The following is an 8,627-nucleotide window of genomic DNA, read 5'->3' on the forward strand; positions in this document are numbered from 1 at the left end:
ACGACATTGTGTGCGTGAACAAGGTAGTGTGCGTAGACGTCATTGAAATTATCTCCGTCTTTCTCTGAGCCGTGTATGCGAAAGAGACACAGTTGATAATTGGCATTAATATGAACGTTATTGTATAGGGAGTATGGATTGGTAAATAAGATGTAACTTATGACCTTTCTTCATGAATCGTATGTCGTTACGTGCCGCGAAGCGAACAACCTCTTCTCTGATTTTGATGCCCTGGTACATCAAAGCTAGAAATACGTCATAAATTGTCGCCAGTCGCTGTTATGTCGCTATTGTGTCGCCATATTGTCGCTAGTCGCCAATGTATCGCCATTGTGTCGCTATTGTGTCGCTATATTGTCGCCAGTCGCTGTTATGTCGCTATTTTGTCGCCAGTCGCTAATATGTCGCTACTAAAGAGTATAAAAGGGCCGGAAAGTATGGTAGGGGGGGATTCATTCTTCGACTATCAGACTAGCAGTATCTCTGGCTTTGAGTAAGTCAAGTTTCTCTACTATTCTTTCTATTTGTTTGTGTTTGCTGGGAATTATCCTAGTGAATTTAAACTTGTAAGATTGTGTCTGTGTTTGGCATTGCGGGGACAATGTTGTCGTAATGCTAAGCTTAGGCTATGGTGGAGATTCTTTACTTCCTTATTTGTGTTACTGAATTGTGAGTTTTTTTGTTAGTAAAATTTAACTTTGTTATTTTACTATCTTTCTATGAGGTTAGTTTGTTATTTTATAAAGCCAGATCACTGTTTGGACTAACAGTTTGTCCATCTAAGCAGCTTCTCCCTAACGGTGACAAATTGCAGCTGTTTAGAAGTCTTTTGCTCCAGGTTGAGAGGACTTGGCGTCTCTTCTTTATCAACATAAGAGGCGAACATACTCTCCCTAGTCTCAAAGTCCAGCTGTTAGATGAATGTGAGGGCATCACGTGCGTGCCATTGGGAGTAATCCCTACTCACTGAAGTCTGCAGTAATTGAGGCTAGGTCCCGTATTAAATATATTTATATATTTCGGTACTCTGGTTCGTGCTTGTGCTGGTTGCAGGGAAAACTTCTGTCGTGATTGATACCAAACACAAACAAAGTCTTAGTCATGGCAGCGTTTCCCATGTGGCTAGTACGGGTGTGGGCTAGGTTGCCGATGTTTTTATATACATGCTAGGGCGGTCTATTCTCATCCACCGTGCCCACGTGGCGATGAGGAGGGGGCCAATCACACAGACACTAGGGTTTGCTATACCTCGGTTTTGTCGGCCGAATGCTTACAGCTTAGATTTAGGGATACACTTGTGTATGTTCCAAACCACTAGATCAATGGTAAGTACGATCTGTGTTCTGGACATACTAGATTAGGGACTAAGGGCAGGAATAGGGTAGAGTCACACACACTGTTATAGGGTCTCTCTTAGGTTTGGTCTATAAAGTTGATTGGTTGTTGTATATTTCTCTCTTAAAGGTTCTAATGACGTGAAGCTATGGTTTTATATCTTGTACTAATGCTAATATTGAGTGAAATATTGGTAATGGAGTCCAATTACCTAAATCTTACAGACTGTTACTTATCCTGAGTGGAAAATTGAAGGTTACCTGTAAAATCTTTTATCTATTTATTTACATTTCTGGGTTTTTTGGGTGTAGAGACGAAGTACTGAGTATTGCAATCAGGTTCTAAGGTATTTATAAATTCAATTCTTAAATATCAAGTTGGGTTTAGGAACACAGGCTATTCTGGAATTAAGGAATGGTTTGTTTTAGAGACCCTTTGGCAGGCGAGCGCAGTCCATTGGAATCTTTGAGTGGAATAATGCTCACCTTGATATTTCGATCTCATAAAGTACAATAATGAGCTAAACTTGTACTTCGTTAATACATTTGAAAGGCCTGGGAATTCAGCCTTCCTTTAGCTATGGGGATTGGGTAATGGCTTAGTAGCCTTAGGTTTTGGATATGAAAAAAGATAAGTAAATGGTGTCTGACGAATACTTATCGCTTCTCTTCGTCAGCCCCTAGGATTGCATAGGTTTCGAAGCGTTGGTCATAGCCCGTCTGGCTAATAAGATAGGAGTAGGTGGCCCGATTGATATTGCTAATCGGAGTAAGAGTCTTCAGACCTGCATCTAGCATTAGAGGCAGCACGTGAGAATAATTCACACCTCGCTTAGAAGATAATAGGTAATAATATTTCATTTTAAAAGAATTGTGTGTAAATGGGCTTAACCCAGGAGTGCTGCTTCAATGTTACCCCGAAGACTTAATAGGAGTAGCAGGATTTTACCAAAAATATTTTTATATTTATATTATCTTACATGCTGCAATACTATTTTTATATTATCTTACATGCTGCAATACTATTTTTATATTATCTTACATGCTGCAATACTATTTTTATATTATCTTACATGCTGCATTACTTTTCTAACGATTTAATATAAGCATATTTTAAATTACTTCAAAAATCACATTGACGTTTCTGTATTTGTAATTTAAGGCTACTCCCGTCGTCTACGACCTTGTGCGTGTGGGCGGAGCCTATATCCTTTACCACGACACTGCTCATACCTTGTCGATGGTTATATATTTTCATTCTACTTATAAGGTGTCATATTTAATATAGAAAAAGGTTGCTGAAGGTTGAATCTTAACATAATATCCTATCGATTATTTCCTATCATCATAATAAATTATTTAGTATAGTAAATTTCCGAGTCTTAACATCTAGGTAATACTTAATCTGGTAGAATCAGAGTCCAAGATTTAGTTGTTACTCATTAAAGAATCTAGGGAACCGCGGTTCACTTCGAGGGGTCCTAACCTTTAACTAGACGATCACTTGGCCAAATAATTGTTAAGGTAAAATTATTGTTGGGGTAAAATTATGAGGGTAGAATTTAAGGGTGGTATCAATTTTAAAGGTGAGGTACATTTTGGTAGGTAGGGGAGGGTACATTTTGGTGCCGTGACCGAGGGATCTAAAGTGTACCACGTTTGGGGCACATTTTGGATACCAAGGGTTCTAAAATAAAGAATAGTAAAAGTAGCCATTCAGGCTACATTTTGGTGAGCCGTGACGCAGGATTTATTTTACCTGGTTTACTATGGTTTTTTCAAGATATATCTATGTAAAAGTAGCCAGGCTACATTTTGGTAGGCCGTGTCCAGTATGCAGCGTAACCTCGATGGTTATATTTTAGTGGAATCGACACCAAGGATAGAAAGTAAAAGTAGCCATTCAGGCTACATTTTGTTGCCGTGAGAGCGGAGTGGGTACACTGAATTTTGGACTCTGTTTTTATTGTGTTTTAAATAAAAGCCATAAAATCTAACGTTTATTTTTCAAACTGATTATGTACAAAAAAAAATCCTTAGAGTTATTGTCTACTTAGTAAATAAATCCTTATAGTTATTTTCTTCATAATAAGTATATCAGTCTTCTTTACTCGTTTTCTTATCGCCGTTGTTAGGGAATTCATATCATATTTAAGACGTGTCATCACAAAATAATAAATTATAATTTCATCTTCTTGCGCCTTGATACCTGAAAAATAATAATAGCAAAATTAAAACCTATGTAGTATAACTTTAGTACATACAACGACTATCTTAAGCGAAAATAATCATACTTGTTCCTTTCGCGTCATAGATTTGTTAAGTAATTATATTTATAGCAGGGACCAATAACAATAATGCAATAAATAAATAAATATTTTCAAGTCAGTCTTTCACATATCGACCGTGTCTCAAATTAGGCAAAGTTTGTGCTATAGGTACTATGCGGCGTAGTGTATATTTTCTATGGATAAGTACATACTTAAAACTTAGATAAATAGATAATATCCATGATTTAGGAACGCATATTCGTGGTAGACCCGCATCGCATATGCGCAGTAGACGTGCAATTGGATGCTTTTGTTAGGCAGCTTTCATAGGAAGGGTCGCTACCTAGTAAGCTAGGAGGCTAGTGCCAATAGTCTAGACATAAGATTACATTACCTAAGTCTACCTAGGATGCGGTTAGGTATAGCCTAGATAAGACACAGGTCTGTTAGAAGTTGTGCTTTACTCGAAAAATTATGGGGGCGTGAAATAGTTCATTTCACGTAATTTTCTTAAAATATTAAGGAACAGGGGGCGTATTCCGCATCTTTCTTACTTTTCTATATAAGCCGGCAACGCAGTTACAACTCCTCTGGTTTTGCGATCGCTCGACTCACCATTGGGCGATTTCTTTGACTTTTGCTTTCTATATCATATAAATAGCTACGCGCGTGTGATAATATAGGAGTTCGAGTTGTTATTAGGAAGTTTATAAACTCAAAATATCATCCCATAAGCTACAGATCGGATAATAAAGTTCATGCTTTATCTGGCGGTTAAGCACAGCCTTGTCACTCATAGAATAGTAGCAACAAACAGTTAATTCTGTTAGGTACATTTAATCTGTATAAACGTGGGTCTAAGTAACAACCACACATACGTTAGGACTATGTTTGGTTTGATTATTGTATGTGAACGTCATACATTGGTTACTGTAGGATAATCATGTATGTATGTATGCACTAGGATCTGCTTGAGTTCATCTGACAAACAGAGATATTTAACACACATGTTAGGACATTTAGTCTAGGAAAGCAAACAGTCATAGTACGTCATATAATAATTATTAGAAGATTAGTAGTACATATACATATGTATGAGAATTTAGCTACATAGGCCTTCTTCAGAACCCTCACTATATTTATTAAGAATAGCAGTGAAATATGTGCATAGTTACTATCTACAGTCATTGCTATTATTTACTAGGGCTTTGTTTTTCATAAAAATCGACCGAGATATGTAATGCGTTGTTGCTCTGACTAACAGCGCACATACAAAAACATACTTATTTGTAGTATAAAAGTATATTAAACATAGGTTGACTTAGGATTACAGTACTGATCTGTTGACGGTACTTTTCCATCATATTCTGACTACGGTCGAATAATAGTACATGATTGGTTAAGCTAGCATACTAAGTACCTAACATAAAAGAAGATCTCGAGTGTCATTTTCCCTATAAGTAGTATTCAATGTAGACCACTGCTGATGTAGGTGCAGGTTTCTAGAAATACAGCCGTGGAACAGGAACTTTGAAGTGGCAGTAGACAGCAGCCATTGTTACAGCAAAAGTTGTGAAATAAGATTATTGAACAGGAGTCTGGAGTGGTGTGGTCCTTCGTAATCTGAAATAAATAGGCAAGCATTAGAAAAAAACTGTTAAAATTAAAGAGGAATAGGTAGCGTTATATTTTCCTTTTTGAGGGCCAATTTTAGTTAGGTTAGGCTATATAATCAACAAATTTCTTAAGGCATCCATTCGCGGGGGCGCGTTATTATTTTCAATACATAAAAGGATATATAAACCCATTTTATAGAAATATTAGGGTTCATAATGTAAAAATAGGTGGTACTTAAATTTTGCAAATAAAATAATTCTAAAAAGTTTGAAAATTTTTGCCTTGCAGGACATACTTCCTTAATCTAGGTCACAAATAAGCTAAGCTAAGTCAAATTAGTCAATAGAATTAGAATAGGTTATGTGAGGCTAAGCACAAACTTCATTTCTCCGCTCTTTCATCGAGAACTCACCGATTAGGTTTTAAAAATTGTGTCAGGTATAAGTTCCATAAATAGCATTACATTTTGTACAATTTATTACAATAAGAAAAAAAATACCTTTCAGAAATAGAAGCATTCCATAGTGTGTATTTTGAGGCTAGACGTAATGACTCTGCGGGGCACTGTCAGTTCTCCGGAACACTGAAATTGAAAATGTTTAGCTTAAGTAGGGTATATTTAAGAAAACTTATTTTTAAGGCTCTTTAAAGGGTTTTATTTTCTACTATAAGATACTTCACATACATCACAGTTCAGAAAAAGGAAGACTAAACAGTTCAGATTTCTTTATGACAAATGAAGAAAATTAAGTTGCTTATTTTACTAAGTAGGGTTAAGTCTAAAGATAACTTTTCAAGGTGGCATTGGTTACTACACTTACTTGAAAATTGTGGTAAGACATGGAGAAACAGGAATCATGAAAATAACCATAGATATTTCGTTCGTTTGGCTTAAGTTTAACTGACTGCTGGGTGAACTAACGGCCAGGTATCAGGAAACCATTCTGTTGCTGAAAATTTAAACATATGTATATTGTACATTTTATTGCATTAAGTAGAATATTTGAGACCGATAAAAATAAATGAGTAGATAGCAAACATCAAAATGACCAACTCAATGTACTGCACGTGGTCAATGTTCAAAATAACACTGTAATAGGATTTATACAAAAGTTAGTCTGAAATTATATAAACTTGAGGATAGCTATTTATAAGTATTATTAGAAGTGTTTATTTTAAACTAGAAAGGTTTTAAAATTTAAAAAAAAAAAAAATTTTAGTAGGTACTAAAAATTTTTAAAGCGAGAAAGTTTTTCCAAAATTTCTGTTTCTAAATAGGATTAAGAATAAAACATTTGCTTTTTAGTGACATAGTTGTTGTACTTACTTAGAGATTATCGGGAGACTCGGAAAAGTCCATGGAAACAGCAAACGGAAATTTGCTCCGCTCGGCTTAAACATCACCAAACACTAGGTATGGGTATATATAGGCAGCCATCAGACTTGTCTGTTTGCTGAAAAATTAAACATATATTGTAAGGTTAATTGCAAGAAGAGGGATATTTATGACAGGTTCGAGTTTAGGTTCACTTTTTCAGTTACCAGACAACTGCCGGGATCCTTTTAGAAAGATAACTACAAATTCACTAACAAATTTTTAGTAACGCAAGAAATCCTATTCATATTTTAGCTGAAGTCATCACATAATTTTAAATTTTCATAACATCTTGCACTTCCAAATAAAATAAAATAAAACTCATATTTAAAAAAAAAAACAAAAAGACACCCATATCATCTTATAGAACAATAACATTTTTCGAATTCCAAATACAGTAAGGTAAGGCCTAAGGGAATTTGTTTAGTAGTAGTCTAGTAGTAGTATTAAAAATGTCATACTTACTCTTTAAGGTTGTGTAAAGATTCATCAAATCCAGCAAGCGGGGTTCTCCAGCATAATTTCAATACATTTTCATTGTTAACAGTTCATGTAAGTCAGGCAACAGGGACTATTCCAATAGAGTTGTCAGTTTACTGAAAGACACATATAGTTTGTAAGTCTTATTGCAATAGAAAACGCGTAGTAAAGGATCAAAATAACATTAGATAGGCAGCATAAAACAAAATTAGGAATGTCATCCCGTCAGTACTTTAATTGTTTTCAGTTTTATTCGAAAAGAAATGTGTTTGTATTGGTGAACAAGACAGTAAAAATAAGGCAATACAATACTCTAGGCCACTATAAGTAGAATAATACCAAATTGGGAAAAACTTAATGCTAGTCTGAAACAGACAGTACTCGTATTGTCTCGTATTTATTGGAAAAGCAGTTTTATTGATAGATAGGTCAATTTGTGGGTGGTAATTATTTTTTATCAGGCTTTAAGTATGTGAGTATGTTTGACGACAGGGCTTCAATAGCAGTGATTTTTCTAAATGACAGAATAAAAATAGAAACTTACCTTGCTAGGAGTGACAGATTTCATATTTGAGCCCATTTCGCGAACAGGAACTAGGCACATTAATTAAACATCCTTGTTTCTATACAGTTCAAACTTTAGGTCATAGGACTCATAGGTCATCGTAGGGCACTAGATTCATTGAAGATTTATAAAATTTGACGAAAGTGAAGAACATGATCGTGTTTTAATCCGAAATTCTATTTCGTTTGTCTTGTACAGTTCTTGCGATTGGCAATGGGTAGGATATTTAGAGAATCGTAAAAAGCACACTCGAGGACGATCTTTTCCAGTACAATTAAAATTTCTGTCGTGATAATGCTTTGTCAACTTTCTCGATACAGCTTATTTATTTACAATATGGCGGTTAGATGGTTGTCATTTATTTGCTTATTAAGGTTTTATTCACTGTGACACTGATAGTTGAGGTAACTTTGGTATTTATGACCTTAATTAATAATTTCGAGATTTAATAACAAGTTTTAGGCATTGAAAATGAATGCTGTTAATATAAAATACTAATAAAAAAACTTAAATGAACGGAAGTAAGAAAAGTGTCAGAGCTTAGGGCTGCCATGATTAAAATATCATTGTACGTCTAGAATCGTTTATGGTATGACGTGATTGAATCAATTACTTTAATTTACTTATTGGATAAATGCATCCTTACTATCATCTTAATATATATATATAAAATGCTAATGTGCGTAAGTAAAGACACGGTTTTCTCTATCACCACTATTTCCAATCAACTTCCTGTTGGGGTGGTAAATACCCCTTGGTCTCCCGGTGGGAGTAAGGGAGTTTGGTCGCGGTGGGTGGAAGTGGGTGGTTGTGGGTGGCTAAAATGTGAAAAAATATATATCTGTCCTTTTCTAACTCATGGGAACTTTTGGAAAGTTCTAAAAATTTCTGGAATTTCTGGAATAATCTAGAAAACTCCAGAATGTGTACAACTGTAACAATCGATCTAGAATGTTCCAGAAAGTTCTAGAAATTTCTGGAATGAT

The 8,627-nt window shown here is 35.1% G+C and overlaps 1 long non-coding RNA gene across 2 annotated transcripts; it reads right to left on the reverse strand.

Annotated features, from left to right (window-relative positions):
• Nucleotides 1-4,874: 4,874 nt before the first annotated feature.
• On the reverse strand, nucleotides 4,875-8,290 carry LOC133522881 (uncharacterized). 2 transcript variants are annotated; one of them, XR_009800146.1, is made up of 6 exons: nucleotides 7,621-8,290; nucleotides 7,062-7,192; nucleotides 6,549-6,675; nucleotides 6,043-6,171; nucleotides 5,721-5,804; nucleotides 4,875-5,227 (listed from the first exon to the last, which is right to left on the reverse strand). It is a non-coding gene; the product is annotated as an uncharacterized LOC133522881 (long non-coding RNA). The 2 variants fall into 2 exon arrangements; XR_009800145.1 differs by lacking the exon at nucleotides 7,621-8,290 and having other exon boundaries at nucleotides 7,062-7,511.
• Between the last annotated feature and the right edge of the window lie 337 nt (nucleotides 8,291-8,627).

The sequence above is a fragment of the Cydia pomonella genome, chromosome 11 (assembly GCF_033807575.1).
Source record: "Cydia pomonella isolate Wapato2018A chromosome 11, ilCydPomo1, whole genome shotgun sequence".
NCBI classification, from domain to species: domain Eukaryota; kingdom Metazoa; phylum Arthropoda; class Insecta; order Lepidoptera; family Tortricidae; genus Cydia; species Cydia pomonella.